Genomic DNA, 23,597 nt, shown 5'->3' with positions numbered 1-23,597 from the left:
CAGACTGTGTAATATATTTCTCAACAAATAGTGCAATTAGAGATAACTGGGAATATATAAACACTAACTAATAATCACATCTCCCCTCCAACAGAAACTGATGTATAGACTGGAGCAAACCACATGTTGCAGGTGTAACGTATGGTTTTGCTTGACACTAATCCCGTCATAAACATGTTAAAACTAAGAAATATATAGTGAATGCATTTCAGATATTATTTGGATAGACGAAATAGCGTCTATCCAAATATGCACTTCTTACATTTTTTTCAGCGTTTCAATTTTGAATGTGAAACGTATTGAGTGTATTCTGTATTTAAGTGACTTCGGACAATTTTTAACTTGTTTTTGTGAATTTGGAGTACGTCTATTATATTTTTGCTAAGTTTGAAAATCTGTTTCATTTTAGTTAATTATCTTATTTTGAAAACAAAAGATTTTTATCTTATGTTGGGTAGACGTCTAGAAAATAAATAATTTTGAATAACACATTTATTTATATATTTGTTCTGGTTGGAAGACATTGGGGTTGGGGTCCTTTTACTAATTTCTTTAATAAATAATTTTGATATTCTAGAAATTTCTTAATTATTAAACAATTATCAGAATGTAAGAAATATTAAATAAATATCACTGAAAAATCAATCAATCTCTGCATGTTAATTTTCAAAAAAATACCTAATGTAAACATATTTATTATTCAAAACATCTGAAAAATCAAATTCTGTAATAAAAAAAATAGTCAGTTTTGGGCCATTCACCTTAAAAATAATAGGGGTTAAAAAATAAGTTTAAAGGAAAATTTCACCAGTTATTATTTATTTTGGTGGACAACTTTTAACGCTCTTCTTATTTTAAAGTCTAACCACGTGTCTTAACTCCCAGATGTCGGAAAAAAAGCCAAAGAAGTTATCTGGTGCACAAAACAGGAAAAGACAATTGCAGCGAGTACAACTGGAACATAAATTGGCTGGATCGCTGAATAAATTTTTAACTTCAGGACCACATAAAAAACGAAGAACAGAAAGTTCTGACGAAGCAAGTACTCCATGTAGCTCTACTACAGAAAAAGAGAGGACTCAAGATAACTATGAAGAAACAAATGCTAGATGTGAAAATGAAACTGGCCTGTCTACAGAAGTTGCAGCAGAAGAAATATTGGATTCCGATTCAGCGAAACACGAAACTTCCAATTTTTCTTTAAATTTTAATGGTAATGATCCAGGTACTTGGCCGAATCATATAACTACCAAAGTTAGAGATTGTTTAGTTGAGCATTGCCCGCGTCAAGTAGTTAATAAAGAATTTATTTAAGTTAAAGGATATTACATCCCATATTGTTTTAATTGGGATGTAAATCCCAATTGAAACAATTGGGATATTACAATTGAATTGAAGCTTTTGGCTCTTCATATAATTAGTAATTTATTATGACACCTTCTTGGCAATTCTTATAGTAGGGTATGTAAGTTCTGTTCGCTACAAACTTGGTATTATCTAGGTCTACCTACTCACTGATGAGACCTTAATAAAGGTTGAAACCGGTCTGGGTAGTGACCTTCTCTCAAAATGTAGAACAGTAATACAGCTCCTAGGATCTGGGTTTCACACTATGGGTAAATACCAAGAATAGTGATCGGAGCTTGCTCCACCCTTGCTATGAGTTGCCTCAGTGTTGCACTACCAGAGGGACTATGTGTTGCACTATCCAGGTATTTGCTTACGCTTGGACTCGCTGAACTTTATATAGTTTCTATATTCGGCATGAAACTCTTTGAGTTTCTTATTCGGCTATGAAACAATGCGGGATGTAATATCCCTTAACTTAAATAAGTTCACGTCGCCGAATTGAAGCCTTTGGCTCTTCATATAATTAGTAAGTTAATAAAGAATTTCCCAAAGATGAATCTGGCCGCAAGTTTCCCGATTCATACTATTATCGAACTTTAGCAAATGGAGAAAAACTTTTAAGAAGTTATTCAGTTTATTCAGAATCGCGAAATTCGGTTTTCTGTTATTATTGCAAAATATCTGGTAATCAAAATTTACAACTTAGTAATGAATTGGTTGTAACGATTGGCAACATTTGAGTCATATACTGAAAATACACGAGACAAATGTTCCGCGCACATTAAAAACTGTTCAAAATACAGCGAACTTAAAATGTCGTTGATTAAGAAATGCATTATTGATTGCACACAACAAATATTATAACGAAACTGAGAAAAAATATTGACAATCTGTTATAGAACGGTTAATCTACATAATACAATATTTATCAAGGCCGTGTATAGCTTTTAGAGGTTCTTCACGAAAACCTTTTGAAAATGATAACGGCAATTTTTTAAAGTTAGAGAAACTGTCGCTAAATTTGATTCGATGATGGCAGAACACTTGTATCGCATCCAAACATTGCATCCAACCAAAAAAAGGAACATTGCTCATTATTTAGGTGATAAAATACAAAATGAAATCATCCATATAATTTCTGAAGCTATAAAACAAAAAAGTTTAGAAATGGTTAAAGAGGCGAAATGTTCTTCATTAATTCTTGACACTACTCCGGATATAAGCCACACAGAACAATTATCTATTGTTATTAGATTTGTTAATCAAAATAAAGATACAAATATAGCAGAAATTCATGAACTTTTTTTGGTTTTCAATCTGTAGATACGACTGGGCAAGGACTATTTCAATTTATAAAAAATCATTTAAAATTATCGAATATTAACATTTCGGATTTACGCTGCCAAGCTTATGATAACGGTTCAAATATGGGAGGCAAACAATAATGGACTGCAGAAAAAAATCCTTGAAATAAATTCAAGGGCTTTTTTTTTTTTATTCGGTGTGCTGTTCATTCGTTAAATTTGGTAGTTAATGATGCAGCTAAGATATCCTGTGAAATTGTAAATTTTTTTACAATTTCACAGGATATCTTAGCTGCATCATTGAAAAATAATTTCTTGTATAACAAGAAATTACACTTCACAGATATTGAAAAATAATTGAAATTATTTTTCAATGTCTGTGAAGCGTTGGGCTATATTAAAAAAACATATTCGTGTTTTAAATTTGAAACCACTTTCTGCTACTAGGTGGGAAAGTAGAGTAGAAGTAATAAAGCCACTTATAATAATATCAAGGAAATTTACCAGGCTCTTTTTGATATTACGGAAGACGAAACTAAAGATTTCAGATTTCAGATTCTAGATTTCAGGCAGACATCAAAGATTTATTCGTTTAAATTTATTTGCTCTGTTCATGTTTGGTACGAAATCTTAAGTCTTGTAAATGTTGGAAGCAAACTAATGCAGAATCCGACATTTGATATAGGAAAAATGACAGAAAATCTTGATTATGTTATACAAGAATCAAATACTCGCCGAACAGACTAATATTTTGAAAATATTATTAGAACTGCAAAAAAAGTAGCAAACGATCTTAATATTGATCCTATTTTTCAAGACATTCGCAAAAGAACAAAAACAAAAATGTTTGGTTACGTAAGTCCTAAACAAAATTTTAAAATAATTTTTTCTTCGCGATTTTAGACACGACAATAACTTCGGTCACGAAGATAGCGAGGACTTGAAAGTTATAAGAGACATTAGCAAATTAAAAGATTGGAGCGATGAAGATTTAATGGAATATTGTAAAGATTTTCACTTAAAACTGAGCGACAATCAAGATTCCGACAATCGCAATATTGATGGTATGACTTTATTTCAGGAATTAAAAACTTTGCAATGTTTTATTAAAAAAAGAGTCGGCCCCTAAGGATGTTTTAAATTATATATACGAAAATAAATTAACCGACACGTTTCCCGAATACTGCGATGGTAATGTGTATTTATTTAACATTACCAATATCCATAGCATCTGGAAAGAAGTTTTTCAAAACTGAAACTAATAAAAAATTATTTGCGGTCAACAATGTCTGGAGAGCATCTAACGGATTTATCAATTATATCAATTGAAAATAATATGGATTCATTAGACATTAAAGATATTATTAAAAATTTTGTGGCGGCTAAAGCAAGACGAATAAATATGTAAAATAAATCTACATTTATCCTAATTGTTATATAGTTAAAAGCATATCTCCAAATTATATTTGTTATGTAATATTTCTCTTTATATTATAATAAAAGTTCTGTTGTATTTATATATTAAGGAATAAACATTTTTGAAAATTTTTATTATTAAAAATTCCTTATTTATGAATTTCAGTGATTACAATGTTCTACTACTGTTAAATAAAATTTATTTTTATGTATGCGTATAAATATAAATTGTTTTGTACTTTTAACAAAGTAAAATTTTTCGCAAAAAGTTTTCATGGAAACTTATTTTATGGGGGCGCTGATAAACGTTTTGCACAAGGGCGCCTCCTACCCACGGTGCGGCACTGCCTTAGTATTTCTTTAATACTACATTCCTATGACGTCAGAGATTGATGATTACTTCATTTCTATTTCGGTTTGCAGTCTCGGTGTTCATTATAGCATTCTCTTCGGTGACGTCATTACTTTCTTTCGTTTGAAGCCATCGCAACAAGGCGTGAAAATTTTGTGGCTCAAAAATTTATATTAATGCATTTTTATTAATATTAATAAAAATTTATTAACAACAGCATATTTTCCAGCAGGAATGAGCACGGGATCTTATTTTAAAAATCAGAAGTAGACACCACCGATTGATCATTGGGATTAATTCACCTGATAACAGATTATGATTTGGGATTAAATTCAATAAAAAAATCGAATGTTCTTTTCATTTTTATTAACTTTTCACAAATAAACCTTAAATTATACTTTCCGTGGAGCAGTGAATTAATATTGAACAATTTCTGCATAATAGTTTACGCAGAATTTTACTTGAATTTTTAATATATATATATATTAAAAGTATAAATGAATAATAGTAGTCATATGATTATTAATAAGTGGTTTCTAAATAAATTTTTTGAAAAAAAAAAAGAAAACATTTTAATGACACCCAAGAAAAGTTATCATACACTTACCTTTATAAACGAATCGAGGATTATAACATTTATCAGACCCCTTGTGGAGGCCGGAATAAGAACAGCGTCACTGTAACCCATGCATGTCATAAGAGGCGACTAAAATGGGATGACTTTCGCTCTCTTAGGTTTCTTCCGAAGTTTTGCTCCTGCTGAGGGGGGGGGGGGCTTATCTCTGGGGGTTTGTCTTAAGAGAGCATTCTGAGTCCCTGGGGAGGGGGTTCTCCGGCGCGGCCCATGAGGGGCCTTGTCGGTGGATGCTTTTCCCTGGAATATGAGCGGTTCCGCTCAGTGGTGGGGAAAGCCCGTCACTGAGTGGAGCCAACGCTGAATTGGACAGTCTTCCGGCCACTATGGAGTGGTCTAGAGATCGTCCTAATTTTTAGAGATGGCTTTACTTATTCAGTAGCACATGCATGTCGTAAGAGGCGAGTAAAATGGACGCAGAGTTTCTTTCTCTTAGGCTTCTTCCGGAATTTTGCTCCCGGTAAGGGGACTTAGATTTGGGGGGGTTGCCCTGAGAGAGCTCTTTGAGTCTTCGGGAAGGGTGTCCGACGTGGCCCGTTTGGTGACTTGTCGGTGGACGCCTTTCCCTGGAATATGAGCGGCTCTGCTCGGTGGTAGGGTGAGCCTGTCACTGAATGGGCAACGCTGAGGTGGACGATCTTTCGGCCACTCTGGAGTGGTCTAGGGATCATTCTAGACTGATCCCATTCTAGGAATCAGCCTTCATTGGCTACAGCATTGCTATACCCTCCCTGGGTATCCATTTTAGTCATACGACATGCATGGGCTACAGTGAGGCGATTTTTAAGTAAAGCCCATGCATGTCGTACGAGGCGACTAAAATGGGTACCCAGGGAGGGTAATGGATGGCAATGCTGTAGCCAATGAAGTTTTACCTGAGGCTCTGCTATTGCTGTTATCCTCCTGCCATGATCAGAGCCTATAGCTCTATATTACCCTATCCATACATTTTCTTTACAGATAAGGAAATATGAAAAGCATTCTTGCTTCAGCCATCTAGCCAAAAAAAAAAAAAAAAACATTTATCAGATTTATGGAGTTGGACATAGATGGTGAACCTATGGTTCGCGTGGCACGTCAAAGATTTACAGGTGATATTCTTTTAGACGCTTATAAATTATTCAACTTTTTTTAATTATTACAATACGTACAAGTTACATTTTGTTTTACACAACAGAGCAGCTATGAAGACGTGAATATGATTGGTGCGGTATTAACAAAAGATCGCGCGACCCAAAGACCAAGGAAACCGACAATTGTTGTGTTGAAATACTAATTCTCTTCAACCGAATTCCATAACATCTTAAACTGTCGTAACAACATTCACTATATATTTCTTAGTTTTAACACATTCACGAAGGGGTGTCGTTTATCGTTCCGACGGAACTTCTCATTACCGGCGGGCTCAACTCACGCAGAGTTTCAACCCTTGGTTGAATTTTATTTCTGCTTGTTTGGGTTGAGCTGGCGGGCGAACTCACACACGCCTTATATGTACAGTGACCATATTTTTTTTTGTAGAAAATAAAGGACAAATCAGAAATTGTTTCATAATAAAAAAAAAAAAAACAGGTTGTGTTTATTTGTTTCACTAAAACAAAAAAGCTTTATAACGTTTATTGTAAAATATAAGCATATACATAGCATTTTAAACAATCATATTATTACTTTAAAAAAATAATTTTGATACTTTACACAAGAATGAAATTTTTTTAATAAATGAGGTTTGTGTTTTAAAAATTCATAAAACTGTCTTCAATTCATGTCAAAGTTCCGTTTGGTATAAATGCATGCTTTCAATGTTTCGATTTTTAATTGGGTTTTTTTCACTGGTCCACTTATTTTTCACTAATGAAAATACTTGTTCAGTGGGGAATTAGATCCAGGGAGACATAAGCAAAATTGAATGATTTTTAAAATGTTTATCTGCGAAATGTTTAAAATAATCAACCCTAGTACGTCATTTTGTCGCCATTCTTCGATCTTTTCACTGGTGACATAACTTTTAATACACGAAACTTCATCAAATAGTTAGCCGTCGTTTATATTTAAGTTCCAGTGATTGGAAATGAGCAAAACACTTTCCTCGATCTTCGCCCGCAGATGGATTTCTTGTAGTAGGACCCCTTCAAATACTTCCATTTCTACGAAACTGCTGTCCCAGTTATTTAAATAATCAATGCAGGTTTGGTAAAATTTATGAATTGCATCTTTAAATATGTTGGCATTAATATTCTATTTACTATTTCAATTCACAAAATAAAGGACAAAATGGCCACTTAAAAAAAAAAATCTAAAGGACAGAAGCAGTCAAATAAAGGATTGTCCTCTTGAATAAAAGACGTATGGCACCATAATTATAGGCATGTTTCAATTCGTGGTAGAATTTAATTTGAAGTTAGCCTTTGTGATCTGTCATAATGACACCGAGAATTTGAAATGCAATAAAACAAACACTTATTTCATGTAATTGAAAAATTAGACAAGAGTTTTAGTTAGATACTGTGTTTCAGCGCAACATATGGTTGCACTGAAACACAGTTGTTGACTTCAGTCTGTACGGCATAGTTTCTGTGGGAGGGGACAATAATAGTGCAATTAGAGGCAACTGGAGAAAAAACGGCACTAACTAATGATTCACAGTATTTATTAAGAAATATATTACACAGACTGCAAAAGCCTCTGTACCTTATTCAGGGATACAATAAAACTACACTTGTTTATCTTGTGTCTGCAGTATAATGGCTTTGGGGAGGGCGTGTTTTTTTTAGCCGAAGGGGGGGGGGGTTACTATAGTCTTGACGTGAACATGTTTAAACATTTTTCGTGTGCCAGGTAATATGCAAAACTTTTTGATGTCTTTTTTCGTAAAGTAAAATTAGTGGTGCGAGTTATACACGAGGGCAAGTTATATTCGAATAAATACGGTAAGGATTTCGCCGACAGGTTGAGCTTCTCCTGCTCAGCTGACTTCTATGGTGAGTTACAATGCATAAATATTTTTCTCACTACCGTTTTTTTTTTTTCCCCAAACCAACATTAAAATCAATTTAATAATACAATAATCAATTTTACACTTAATAATATTATAAATTTATATATAAATAAATAAATATAAATAAAATATTTATAAAATTATAAATAATTATTTATAAAATATATATTATAAATTAATTAATAGATTTTCCATTAAAACCCGGCACATCAGCCGGGTTTTAATGTAAACTTTTTAATGTAAACGATTTGTAAACTTTTGGCACGCGCACATAAAAAGGTTCGCCACCATTGGAGTAGGATAATGGATGGCAATGTTGTAGCCAATGAAGTTTTAACTGAGGCTCGGCTATTGCCGTTACCCCGCTACGACCAGCGCTTATAGCTCAATAACACCCTATCCATGCATTGTCTTTTTACAGATAAGGGAATATGAAAAGCATTCTGGCTTCACCCATCTAGCCAAAAAAAAAAAAAAAAAAACGTTTATCAGTAAGCCGAATATTATATAGCTGAGAACAAAATTGTTGGGTTTTCCAACGATTTCTTTTTGCGATTTATAATTACAAGATTCGACTCCCTTTTGCAAGCGAAGAGTTTTCTAACTTCGTGTTTATCACTCCAAGAGGCGAATGAAATTTTATTGAACTTATTATATAATAAACAATAAAGGGATAACTCTCGAATAGTTTTAATTTTTGATATCAGAAACTTCAACTACTCAAATAACAGACTTACCTTTGGACTCCAAGGGAATATAATCACTCCATTGAATCTTAATCCATCAAGTAGCATATTTGAAAACCTTCCTCTCATGTTTCGTTTTATGAGAAGAAATTTCATACCATCCAACATAAGAACCGCATACAGAAGGACGTACTTAAGACTCGATTTAGAAATCACTCGCTTGTAGTCCTTTTTTTTTTTTTATTTCTTTCACTCTCCGCCAGTAGGAGCTACATATACTGAAAGATTCACCGAATCCCCTAAATGTAAACATGCTAATCGATTATTAATATTAAAAATAAGTCATTCTTGCAAATATATTTAAAATTAATATTTTAAATTTAATTTTTTAAAAATAAAATTAATTCATTCTTGCAAATAAATTTAATATTATTTTTTTTTAAAACAGGCCTAATTTAAATTAGGCCTGTTTTAAAAAAATTAAAACAGGCCTAATAGCATTCACAAATATTTAAAAATACTTGTTTATTTCTGAAATAAATTTCGAACTCCGTTTACATTCATTTTGAATGAAGAAATCGATGGTTTAATCTTCATTGCGTTTCCAGCACAGCTGAAATACAAGTGTGGGCTAATTCCTCGTAAAGTGTAAAATAGAAAAAGAATCTGTTGTAATCATCAGAATGATATTTCATTTATTCTTCGTGTTCTTCTGTTTATTCGACGTGTGTTTTTGTTATAAAATTTTTTACAGTGGAGTGTGTATTGTCGAATAAATAATACACATTAAACCTGAACATTACTGGGTACTATAAATAAACCCCAAATTTCCTAGCTCAAGGTTTCCGAAACTTTTTCCGTGACCCACTAAAATTTTATGGCCAATAGGTAAAATAAAACAGATCTGAATGTTCACAGAGTTACTTTACCGCGAACAAAGAGACTGTAAAATGGCGACGCGGACGCGGACGAAGGGGGCTTTTCGTGTCTATTAATTAAATGATTTATTCATTAGTCCCGATTAAACGTTATTTACTTGTATTTTAGAGTTTCGTGAAAAAAAAGAAAACCCAAAAACGAAACACCTAGTTTTCCAGATTTATTTTAGGCCACCCGGCATTTAGCTTTCGTGACCGGGTGCAGGGTCGTGCCCCACCATTTGGGAAACGCTGTCCTAGCTTATTAACTAGCTTCTAACTCATAACTCGATGTCCTATCTTCGAACAGGAGATAATAAAGTTTATGCATTAAGGACTTGAAGCAGAATCTTGGATATTCATCTTCAAGTCCTAATGGCTTATCTCAAACCCTCCGATATATATAATGAAAGGTTTGCGTAGGGAGATCCCTCAAAATGATTCCTCTTTTTTGCTGCAATACGTAGATGATTATCGCTCTTCTTCAAATGGGTATTTTCTAATTGAAACTTTTGTAGGATTAGGCTTAGCATCATATTTCATTGCAAGGCTTATTATCCATGAGATTTTTATATTTTATTTGGTTAAGTTATTTAAATAAAAAAAACTACAATGCTGCTTCTGGAAAGACTCTGAAGATCAGCAACTTGATAAAATTTGCCTGATAAAATTAAAATGGAAGAAAGACAAAAGACAGTTACCCTATTATACGAGACTTGGTAAATTAATAGTTAAGATTACGAAAACCGGCTTCTTATCTAGCGGACATCTTCTGTAATTGCCGTGTTTGATTCTTTCTTCCTTCCTTGGAAGAGGGTGGATGAATGCCGCAGTTAACCTTGCATAATAAAAGGGGGGGGGGGTTAGGACTTAACAGTGGGGAGAAACACTTAACTTTCTGCTATCGCCAAGGCCAACTGTTTACGTGGCGAAACGATACTGTTTTTCACGGAACGCTACGCCCAGCGTTTGAATATCAGTCAAGTTCTGGAGTGTGCTTAAACAGAGTAGAGCAAACCCCTAATCGGAATTTTGAGAATATTGGAAATACTCAAAATAGGTTTGAGATTAATTACACAGGACGCAGCTGATCAAACTTTTCGAAACACTGTTATTTCAAAAATATATTCGAAGTACAACTCTGAAATAAAAAGGGCAAAATCCGATTTTTTAAAACCTTAAAACTGGTAGACGGTAGATGGCGTTGGTGTAGTTGCGGTCAGTTGGTGGATTGTGAGTGGTGGAAACCGAGTTGTGGAGTGGGTGCCCTCCCTCGATGAGTCTTTGGACTTCCAGGAGGTGACAAATAATAATAATAATAATAATAATAGAAGGAAATTTTGCCATTAATTTTTGTGCAGCTCAATTAGTTCTAGTTTGTTCCACGCGATTTTTTTTATGCGAACAATGGCACGCTTTTCTAACAATGGTAAATGATGCAGAAGTAGTAAGAAAAATTGACCAATGGTAGCTGTGAACACACGTTTGAATATTAATTAATGCTATGCTTCATTAATTCCTGTTTTTCATCGCTTTTTTTAGTGTAAGGACTGCCTTTTAGTGGTGGCGATACTACATCGAGTCCATTTGACTAACTATAAAGCAACATGCACTTTAATGAAAAAATGTTCATGTTGTTGTTTTATTACATAACCAACAACATTATATTTTTCATAAACTTCACGAGTTACAGCATCTCTGTCACATTACGACTTTTTTTTAATCTGCAATTTAGCGGTCATGTCTTTTCTCAGTCTTCATTTTGCCACTTAAAAAGTTTCGGACTATTTTGTGACTGAGGGAATCAACTGAGAGCCCTCTAAACAAGCTTTAGTGTAGCCATAAAATTATGCATAAAACGGAAGTAGAAAAAAAGTACTTGCATGCAGTTTACAGAAAGAGAGTAATACATTAAAGTTCGAAACAATGTAAGTAGTTCATTAAATATTAATGGATGAGTTCACGTGAGGTATTAATGCACCCCATGAAGCGTAGGGACGCCACACACATACGTATTTTCGGTGCGTGCGTGTGTGTGTGTGTGAGAGAGAGAGATGGTAATCATTCACCTCAGGTCTATTTATCCAATTAAGATATCTTATTAATAGAATGTCGAGGGCACACTGCACTGGCGTTTTATTTGGCGCTTTCTTCTGTTTAAAATATACATTGCTGCGCTAATATACATTCTTCCTGCCGAAACCTATACATGGACTTATTCCATAATTTTTATGTGATTCGCACTCATGATTGTAACCCTATTATACATTAGTGTTGTGGGTAAACTAAAGTTTTGTTTAAATAATTTTGATTTAAACTATTTTTTTAAACATTTTCCAGAGTATTTTGAAATGTCGTTTTACAGAATGATCAGACAAAAGCAGAATAACCAAACAAAAAAAAAAAGCATGGAAAAAGATAGAAACTAATGAATGATTTCAAAGAAGGTAATTGAAATGATAATACGCACTTCTTTCCATTTATATTCCAGCAATGTCACTTGTCCTTCGTTCATATTCACAACATTTCAGATCACAAGCCGTTTCAGAATCAATAAACATTCGATGTTTTCCTCCTCTATGGGAAGTTGTAGCCCTTCCCATACCGCACAGCATTTTACACTTCCGAAAATGGGGGGGGGGGGTATATTTTGCATTATGGGATACTATCGCAATATGCTGCCCCCCCCGCGATCTTTCCTCAGAAAGACATCATCAGAAGGATCTTTAACACTTTGGATACTAATACTGTCCTGATCCAAATGGTATTCCACTAGGTGTACAAAATTTCCCTCCAGAATTAATATACTTTATAGAATGTCTATAAAAATAGCTTCCTCCCTACCCCGGAGATCTACCAATGAATTAGTGATCACAATAGGAATTCTGCCATTATCGCTAAACAGCAGAATTCAGCTAAAGTTATCTGATTTTAAACACAAGCAAGAGAATTAAGATGAAGTCAGCTACACTTCATCCCGCTAGATTATCAAAACACAATCTTGTCTTATTTCTCATAAGAAAGATCTTACTCCACTGTCCATTACATAAAACTTAAATTCCCAATGAAGATCAGATTTTCATTTCGTGTTTTACACGTCTAATCTTATTGACACAAAACATGACATCCGTAGCCCATTCTAGCCTTCAAAAACGTGATGCTCTCTTCTAATCAATACACCACTCATCTGTACAACTCAACGCTATATAAATCATCCGCCCTTATCTTGCTGTTTAGGTTGGTGCGTCGAATTGTCCATCATCATTTCCTCTAATCATGTAAAAACACAAATAGCTGTCACGTCGTTATCCACAATATCTCTTTCTCCTCCATATAACTTAGAGAGAGCTCTCCTCATGCCGTTTTCCTGGAAGCTCATAGTCTCCAGTTCTTCAAGAAGTACGAACACAGGTTCCTTATTTCTTTCTAATCCCTGCACAGCACTGTTGTGTTACAGCTTTTGCAACAGTGCTGTGCAGGGATAGGAGACAAGAGAGAAATACCATCAATCATCTCGGCTTTGCAAGGTTGCTTATTTTTCGTGTGATTCCTAAAGTAAAATTCATTGCCTACCAAAATACCCAAATCAGCAACTCTTCCCCATTCAATTTGCATTCAACCCAATCTACTTTCTTACTAAATCTGTTGTGCTTATGTTTTTGTATACTAAATTTGAATCTCCACATTTCAAACTTAAAAGATCATGCTGAAGAGGTCACCTGGATAGTTTATCCAGTTCTATGTCATCAGCAAAGAGAGAAATGTTGCTCTAAATATTGAACCCTAAATTATTAATGAATGAATTAAACGAAAGGTACCTTCAATTGAATCATGAGTCATTATGTGCCTAAATGTGTGGTTCTAATGAGTCCCCACGTAAACATTCCTTGATGCAGTCTCTTCCTCTTCTTCGATGCCGCATTCGGAAGATGGGTTAGAGTACCAATTTTACTTTAGTAGCAAACAGTGATTATAGAACAAGGTGGGCAAGGAAGGACCCTGTTTCCTTACTTGCCCAATAATAAGTTTTTTGTCTGTAAATACGTGTATTCGTGGGACGATTTGCCTATTTTGAAGGACGAAAACCCCGAGTTTCCTGGAGGTATGAGGCCAACGAACTCACCTTTCATAGAAAAGTTCGGATAAAGGTTCTTGGCGTTATAGACTGGATTCGAACCCACTTCTTTTGAACTACAGGGCTATTTGGTGTGCTCTGCTCCTAAATTGTTTTTTTTTTTTATCCATCTCAATAAATACTGATGAGTATCCCTTTAGCGCATTTAATTAACAATTTCATATGCAGAATAATGTTTATGTGTTGTTAATATCTAAATAAATCGCACTGCAGAATATTTTAAGCTAATATAATTTAAGATATGATGCAAGAAGAAACATTTATAAACATAATAATAATAATGAAAAGAAAGTACAATTGCGATCACCAAAAGGAAAATTATTTCAGAGACAAAAATAAATTCTATAAAACTATTTTTCAGGGATAAATTCGTCTCTGAAAAGCAATGCTTCAGAAAAGAATTGCCTCATAATTAGAGTAGATAGTAGCACTGCCTTTCGTTCACAGCTGTAGACGTCTGACATATGAAGAAACACACAGAAGGTACCGATATATGAAAAAAATAAAATAAAATAAAACCCCAGTGATTCATAATATCGGCCGTTAATGGAAAATTACCACTTCTCGGCATTCATAAACGGGTAGTTTTATAACATCTAAACCTGATCTGCACATCAGATGCAGCCGTGAACAATCACAGATGCAAAGTAGGAAACTCTGAGAAGGATTCTGTAGCCAGTTTGATTTTTTCATATTGAGTAAAAAAATTCATTAAGTTTAAAAAAATGACAAACTAGTAACCTAAAATGACTGATATCAACAAACAGATTGAGAATAGAACGATCAGAATAAGCCGCTTCATGTTTGTGTTCTTGTTTTTTACCCTTCAGCAACCGGTCTAACCAGAGGAAGACAGAATACAAGCCAGCGAAGATTGTGACGAACACGGATAGCGATAGGCCTTATTTACTTTTGTGATTGGGCGCAGATAACCGAAAAGCAAATCGTCCGTACGTTGAAGGGAGGAGAAAAAGGATCAGCAGTATGTGTTTTAGAGTACACCTATCGGAGAAAACAACCAAAGAAAAAAGGAAACCCACTAATTTAATAAGATCGTCCGCGTGTCTGTCTGCAGAACTTCCGGTACTTCAGACTTTTTATACGATAGACGTGACATACCTTCTGATGCTATCCATACGATGGTGTACTTTTTCCTGATAGCGATTACGTGCTCAGAAATGCATATTTGAAACCTCCTCTTGCTCCACTTGTTTACTCTTAAGAAGCTATATATGCTCGCATTGTACTTCTATGGGATGCGCCATAGATCTGCCACAATCCACTCAAGACGTGACATTAAAATCCTTACGAACACCGTTTCTCTGCTATTCCAAGAGCTATTCGTCATCAGGTGTCATTCTGCTAAACTGTTAATGCTTTCAGAAGTTGGTATTAGATATGCCAATCAAAGTTCATTTTTTTTTAAATCATAGGACTTTATATTTCTTCAAAGTTTATCTGTGTAATTATTACGTCACAATGTGCACGAGTCCATTGCAGAGATTCTGTTTAACATTGATTCAAACAATGCAAAGTTGCTCATTATATATTATTAGCAACTTTTGAAATATCTTTTGAACGATTTATTTAATGTAAAAATATTTTATGTGTTTTTTAAATTTTTTAATAATATAAAATATTTTGTGAACTAGACGTTTGTTTATTCAATTGATACATAAATATTGTCTACAAAGAAATATTGCGTTTGCGACACAACTTTTGGGAATACTTTAAGAAAATTGTTTTTAGGCTACTGACATCCCTGCTTTAACAGCTACAGGACTTCGTAGGAAGAAGAATTGATCAAGTAAACTACACAGTAAACAAGCAAGTAAGGAATGCAGCTCAAGGCCTCGTCATACTGACCTAAATCGGTGTATGTCAACATTAGGCTAATTTGATTTATAAGTGCAGCGTCGGTGATGGAAAGAGTGAAAAAAAAGACAAAGAAAAACGTAAAAAATAACTGGACAAGAAAGTATTGAATACTGTTAAGTTTGTAGATGGAAATGCTTCTTGCAATTGAAAAAAAAAACATTTTCAAGGAAGAACGACTTTTGGCATGTAATATTTTTACACTTCATACGATTATAAATATAAATATTCAATTAGAAGTTAAACCAATCAAGAGAAGATCTTTTTTTCCGTCCAAACAAGTTTATGAACTCGTTTCGCTGTTTGTTCATATCGCTGTTCCACCGTACTGATGAGGCCAGTGAACAGCGAAATGCACACTCCCATTTACAAAATATTGTTGCAACATAACCGACAATATTGTCAGTTTTTTTATAAAACTAATTTCCGTAATGGCATGACTATTAATGAGAAGCATGTTTTAGTTCAACTATCTTGACACTGTCGGTTGTTCTTTTACTCTTTCTGTAACTGCCATTTGTGTTAGTTATTTATTACAATAAAAGTAGGTCACTTCGTGATTCGATCGTATTTAGCGGTCCGTACCAAACATCCTCTGGGCAATTTCGTGCCACCGATTTGAAGTAAATATTCTCGTTTACCCTCACAACATTTCCGAAATGGAACTTTAAAAGGATTCAAATTATCTTTAATAAGCACATAAATGAAATCAGCTGAGCTGAGAAAAACTGGTTTTTGCTCAGCTGATGAAAATCTTAACAATCTAATTTATGTTTGAAATTATACTTTAAAATATCTGTTGAAAATCTCAAAGCAAATTTTTTATAAAGATTCTAATATTTAAAATGATTTTTCATAAAGATTATGATATTTTAAAAAGACTGCATAAAGACGCAATTTTTATATACATAAAATAAAAAAATACTTTTACGCATTTCTATAATTTCCATATGGAAATTTTATGATTTTCACAAATAATTTTAAAGGTTCTCCTATAAGTTATCCTAAATTCGAGTCAGGGTACATCCGGAGTAAATATTGTGAAGGACAATTTGCATCTCAGATTGTGTAGAATTACTGTGTATGTGCATTTGACCAATCGAACTGTTTTGAGAGATTTAAATGCGTTTCCAAGAAGATATATACGAAACCTGGTCATGTGACTCATGCCATATGAGCTCCAATATTTACGAAATAAGTTATATAGTTAGGACTTGAATGTATTTTCGAACGTGCCACTCTATATCATGTACGTGCAGCACACACACACACACACACGTTTTCATTGTTGAGACTTCCAGTTTATGTTCTACTCATATAATTTGAAATTCCTACTGAACTGTTAATAATAAAAAATATTACGTAAGTATAATCCAACGTGAGTTTTATTCCTCTAGGCTTGCGTTCCCATTCTTCATGTCATTACTTGTACCACAAGCTTCGAACACTTCATAGTCGCTAAATAAATAAGCTCGTGACTTCCTGACCGACTGCCGTAATGTCTACTTCACTGACCGTCAATACAATACCGTGTTTGATTTCAGTTTAAGAACATTTGTTTCCATATGCTGTATTAGCATTTGCACTTCTATCGCACTAATTCAAAACATGAAAATCACAGGATTGTCTATATTTTGATGTAAAACACCTTCGGACCATTTTTTATAATGTTGGTGAACGCCTTTAATCAATAAATGATTTTATGGAGTTATTCTCAATTTTGGGTTAAATATTTATAATACAATATGTGGTACAATCGCACAAATCATCATCTGGATACGTTTGCTTTTCTATTCCTCCCCTGTCGGTATTACGCGTATAACACATAGCTTGCGCGTGCTTAATAGGCTTCTTCTTGGTCTATGATCTCTTGTGCCTTTAAGCGTCGAGATTTTGCCAAAATGATTTCCATGCTGTCCTGTCCAAGGCTTGTTCTTTTGCTTCTTTTCCAATTTTTCTTCAATTTCCTTTTGCCAACCTTTCCTGGGTCTGCCTATGTTTCTTTTTCCTAATTTCTGGCGTTCGTATACAGTTTTTGCTATTCTTCCATTCGATTAAGATGTCCAAACCACCTCATTTGGGCTTGTGTTATGAATTGGTTCAGAGGTGCAACTTAGAGGGTGTCTCTTATAGTTTGATTTCTTATGGCTTTTGTATGGCTGCTATTAAGTTATCTTGTATCTTGTTTTTCTTTAATGTTTGCCATATTAAGTGTCTGGGAACTCGGTCAAAGGCCTTTTCAAAATCTATAAAACATGCATGTAGTTCTTTTCCATATGCCAATGTTTTCTCTGATATTTGTCTAACACTGAAGATAAGATCCTGCGTGCTTATATTTTTTCGAAAGCCATATTGCATTTCGTCCAGTGTGTCCTCTATTTGGTTCCTAAGCCTCTTTTCTAAAATACGGGCAATTTTCCTGGAACGCTTAAAAGCGAAATTCCTCTATGGTTTTCACATTTGCGGTTGTCTCCTTTCTTAAATATGGGGATTATTATTGCTACTTCCCAATCTTTGGGAATAATTTTCTTTTTCCATACGACATTGAATAGGTGTAAAGGAAATTTTATGGCTTTCGTTCCTAAATTCTTTACCATTTCTGGTGTTATTTGGTCATGGCCTGCTGATTTGCCCAATTTTATTTTATTTATTGCTGCTAACAGTTCATTTGCATGAATTTCTTCACTCTGATCTTCTATTTTGCTTGTATATCTTGCTCTTATGGTTCTATTTTTTCCGTGCCCTGCATCTTCCAATAATTCTTGAAAGTACTGTTTCCATCTTTCCATGATGTCTTCGGAATTTGCAACTTTCCATCCTTATTTTTGATAAACTTTATGAGGAATTCTTTCTCTGACCTCATTCCTCTTAAAACATTATAGAAGAGTTTTTGGTTTCCTTTAATACTTCGTTCTAAAGTGGTATGTCCGAAGTCTTCCCAGCATTTTCTTTTCTCTTCTTTCACTAAGGTTTTAACTTTATTTCTTTGGTTGTGTATTTTTCTTTTTGCTTTATTGCTTATAATTGCTTTTTCTTTTTAATTTCTTCTTTTAGTTCTTCAGTCCACCAGGGTGTTTTATGTTTCTTCTGTTTATTTTACGTCTTGGTCTTCATATATCTCTTTTTCTACTTCTTTCATCTTCTCTTCTATTTTACTTTTACACTCAATGGCTGTTTCTTCTTTCTTTAGTTTGTAGTTCTTTATCTTAACATTTATTCAATTGCTACTTTTTCTACATTTTTCAACTTTTATTTTATGGATCGTTTCCAATACTAATAAGTAGTGGTCACTGCCTATTTCAGGACCTCTATAGACTCTTGCGTTTTTTGAATACTTCCAGTATGATCTGCTTATGATGGCGTAGTCAATTATAGATTTTTCTTTTCCACTGGACTCTTCCCTGGTAAACTATGGATTTCTTTATCCTTGAATATAGTATTCGCTATTAGTAAATTATTTATAAGGCAAACATTTATTATTCTTTCTCCATTATTATTCCAGGTTATTTCTCCTTGTGATCCCAACATTTGTTTCGTTTCCTCGTCTACCCCTACCCGGTCATTAAGGTCTCCTAGTAGTATAGTATGTCCTTGAACTTCAATTGTTTTTTGTAAGAGTTCGAAGAATGCATCTTTAATTTCTTTATTAGCAATCAGAGAATCCATAGAACAGAAACAGGGGTAACTTGTTAATAATCAGGCCTAAAAGTTCATTTGTGTGCTGTAATTATTTCCTATTGTCTCTATAGTTTTAATAATTTGTGAATTATTTACACCATTTACTTTATAACGTGTTCAGCCAGTGAACAAAGATTTCCCATGATGCCTAGCGGTGGAGATGTAAACTGTTAGTAAGTGTATTTTCTCGATGGTGTGCGGGATTCGTGTGTACAAGCAACGGTAGTCTGCAAGATGGTTTGTATTGATTTATGTAGAAAGCTAAAATGCTTCCGATATGCTTCATATCTACACACCGGAGACGAAATATTCATTGGACCGAAAGTTACAATAAGTGATTCAACGAAGATCCCAGAGTGAATTTGTCATAAGGTGGCATGTGCGATGCTGGTACGCTAATTCACAGGTAAAGTCTTATTAATTTCTTCTTATTAAGTTCTACAGTAGGGGGGGGGGATATGAAAGGTTGATTATGTGCACTTTTAATGTTTAAGTTCAGAAATTTATGCCTGACATTAATTTAGCCTTCTTATTGTTTAACTGACTCTATCGAGGTGTGAGGATTGCGAAGTAAATGGTTAGAACCGTTCTCATACCCCCCCCCCCTCCATAATTGACAATGCTGCATGACTTTGCTTAAAAGTACGTGAAGGAATAATGATAATCTGTCACACTTAAAACGAATAAACCTTCCCTAAAGATGAAACTCTCTACTAAAAAAAAAATTGTGATTTATCGAAATTATTATGTTCTATCGAACATGAGAGAACCACGACAGGCACTCCATTATTCACCCGCCATTTCGAATCTCTAGGTATTTGAATAACGAGCCAAATCATTTTATCTTTAATCAATGAGTGTCACTTTGACCAGATAAATCTGGAAGATCATCTACGCGTATCGCAATATTTTATTTATAAGTGTGCACTGATGCATACTTAGCAAAAATGGCAGATGTTGTTGCGCTCCTAATAGTTTAGATCTCGTGTGCATTAAAACCCATCTGCATCTTTGAAAGCGGATGTAGGTCATCAGCAAAACGTGGGAATTGGTTATACGATAAGGTATCAAGGAGTTGCTACGCTATCTCGGTGCATCCACAGACAATTTTATTGCTTAGCTAGCAACTGAGTGCATTTTTTTTTTCGTATGTAAATAGTGTATGTTCGAAGCATACACGACTCGATCAAATCACGTGACAGAAAATTTCACGAGAGCAATGGCGCGAGGAGATATATTTTACAGCGCAGCTAATACTTGATTTTCGCATTTATTAACTTTTTTTTTTTTTTTTTTACAAAATTTTGAAAACGGAAATGGATTATGTACAAGATTCTATTGATACATCCACATATATCACTTTTATTCTTTGTCTAAATTCGCTGGACTGATTAAGGGAATAATACACCAACTGAAAGAGTTCATTGCGTACGTGTTGAAATGAAGTAAGCCAGCCATTGCGTTATCGTAAATAAAGCAGCACTTGCACCCTTTTTAAGTCTGGAGAGAAAATAAACTGATTTGGGAACAAACTAAACGCGTTTTTTACAGTTGTATAGTGAAAGAGGAGATAATTCTGGAATAGGCACAGATTTAATACAAGAGGAATCATTTATTCCTCTTGTTCAAAAATACTTGATTCTCATTCACCTCGTAACATGTTACAATCGTTCGTTACTAATAATAATCACTTTTTTTTATTTTTTATTTTATAACCAGGAGAGTGAATCATGTCGCAACCAGGGGCAGCTCGTACATAGGCACTGCGTAACTGCAGCACCCCCAATTTTTTCTCCATACATAAATATATTTAATTTATGCGAGATATTAGCGTAATGGGGCACTGTCCGTCATGCAGTTCCACTGTTGTTTATATTCAGTTTGCGCCAGTAGGAGTGTTCGTAGTGCTTATCGTGTTTACTCCGTCTCTTTAAATATTTGGACATTACAATTGAAGGATTTAATTGTAATGTCCAAAAATTGTAAATCCATTCCTTTAATTACAATTAAAGGAATGGATTTTATTTTTAAGTAATTTTGAATTATACCAAACTGTAATTTTATCGATAATAAACAATATTGTTTTATGTTTAATTTTTTACCATAATTTGGATATTTTATCCAAACACGTATATATTGTACTTATCGTGTGTATGTATATTTCGAAAATTGCAGCATTCCCACGATTTCAAGCTACGAGCCGTCACTGGTTGCAACCATTTTGTTTTTCTTGCAGTCCATCGCATTGGTTTTTGTATATACGCTGAGTGACCAGTTCAGTAGTTACAACCCTCCCCCATAATCAGACATGTCAGACGTCTGCTTTATATTATAATAAGCAGGTTTAGAGACTTTGACAGATTGAGTTTCACAGCATTTCGACATAATGGTGGATTGGTGAATATGAATTTAAAGTTGAAAAGTTACGTAGTAAAAGAATAATTGTGATGTTGAAGCAAACCTTGACATGTAAGGATAAAGAAGTCATTTTGCCTATTTATATACAAGTCTTTGATAAGACCACACCTGGATTACTGTGCACAGATTTGGTCTCCCGGGTTCCAAGGGGATAAAGAAGCTGTGGAAAGGGTGCAAAGAAGAGTTACAAAGATTATATCCGGATTATGGGATTTAGATTATGAGGACAGATTGCGAGTATGTGGATCGCAGACTCTGGTTAACAAGAGAAAGAGGGGTGATATGATGGAGGTCGATAAACTTTTGAATGGGTGTTATAGCATTTCAAATGATGAAAATTTTCGTTATATGGAAGGTGGGGAGAGAAAACCGGGGCATTCATGGAAGTAAATTTGTTCACAGTTAAGAAAGGGATTTCTTAAGAAGCTTTAGAAGCTAGGTTTTTCTTCCAGAGAGCAGTGAGTGAGTAGAATAATTTTCCCTTAGGGATAGTGAGTGCATCTAGTGTGAATGAATTTAAGGGAAGGTATGATAGCTGGTTTGGGTTATTTTTAGCCTCCCTCGATGAGTTCTTGGCTCCCTGGAGGTCTCTGATGATGATAATAATAATTATTATTATTATTACTTGACAAAAAATAAAAATAGTAATAGATAACAAGATCTTAGAACAGGTGAATTCATTTAACTACCTAGGATGTACGATCACAAATGAAAAAGATATAAACGTAAAAATTGCAAAATATTTAAAAATAACAGGAGTAATTAACTCTATATTTAAACCAAACCTAGTTCAAAAACAAACCAGACTAAAAGTATACAATACATTAGCCCTACCAATCTTAATGTATGGAAGCGAAATCTGGACAATAAAACAATAAAACAAAAAGATTAATGACAGCAGAAATGAAGTTTATGAGAAAAGCTGCAAAGTATGCCCTATTTGATCACAAAGGAAACGAAGATATTATGAAAGAATTAAACCAAGAACCAGTAATTGAAAAAATTAAAAAATATAAACATAAATGGATGGAACACGTTCAAAGAATGAAAACAGAAAGATTACCAAAACAAGCCTTAAAGTACAAGCCATTAGGAAAAAGAAAACCAGGACGTCCTCTTAAACGATTCAACGATGACTTCTAAGGCCGGAACAGGCCCGCTAGGACTAAATTCTTGATAGGCATGATGATGATTATTATTACTTGACAGCTCGTCGGAGTCCAAAGACTCATCGAGGGAGGGCATTTGCTCTACAACTGTCTCCACCACTCAATCCACCAACCACAACGAACCGCAGCTACATCAACGCCATCTACCGTCCACTACTAATATTTTCACAGACAATCACAAACATCAATGTCCACTGCGGGATTCGAACCAGCAGCCTTTTTTGGCTGGAGAGCGGATACGCAGGCCATTCGACCAACCAGGCCGGCTAATAATAAAAAGTTTGTACAGAATGCAGTGCATAATAGACGTCCAGAAGTAAAAGTATAACGCATGAACAATGTTAGCAAAAAAAAAAAGTCGAACAACCAGAGGTCTATTTTTGTTTTGATTTGAGATCGCACCCTTTGTAAAATAGCGTATCGAAATACACAGTGCTCTTCGACCTCGCTCGGTTTTATTATTGTGTGCTAAGATATAAAGCTACAGGTACGATGGCGGATAGAAAACTCATTGGACCTTCCAGGAGCAGAAAAAATGTCGCCAAGTCTGTTGAATATTGTTTACAGTTTGCTGCTGATGAGAAGGTCGAGCTATGGTAGCGACAATATGAATCAATGGATTTAGCAGGCTTACTGGCAACACTGCTAGCGGTATGATGATGAGTGTT

Source organism: Typopeltis vanoorti, chromosome 25 (assembly GCF_054136105.1).
Source record: "Typopeltis vanoorti isolate ZY-2024b chromosome 25, IOZ_Tvanoo_1.0, whole genome shotgun sequence".
Taxonomy (NCBI): domain Eukaryota; kingdom Metazoa; phylum Arthropoda; class Arachnida; order Uropygi; family Thelyphonidae; genus Typopeltis; species Typopeltis vanoorti.
The sequence above is the reverse complement of the archived record's forward strand: the minus strand, read 5'-3'. Positions refer to the sequence as shown.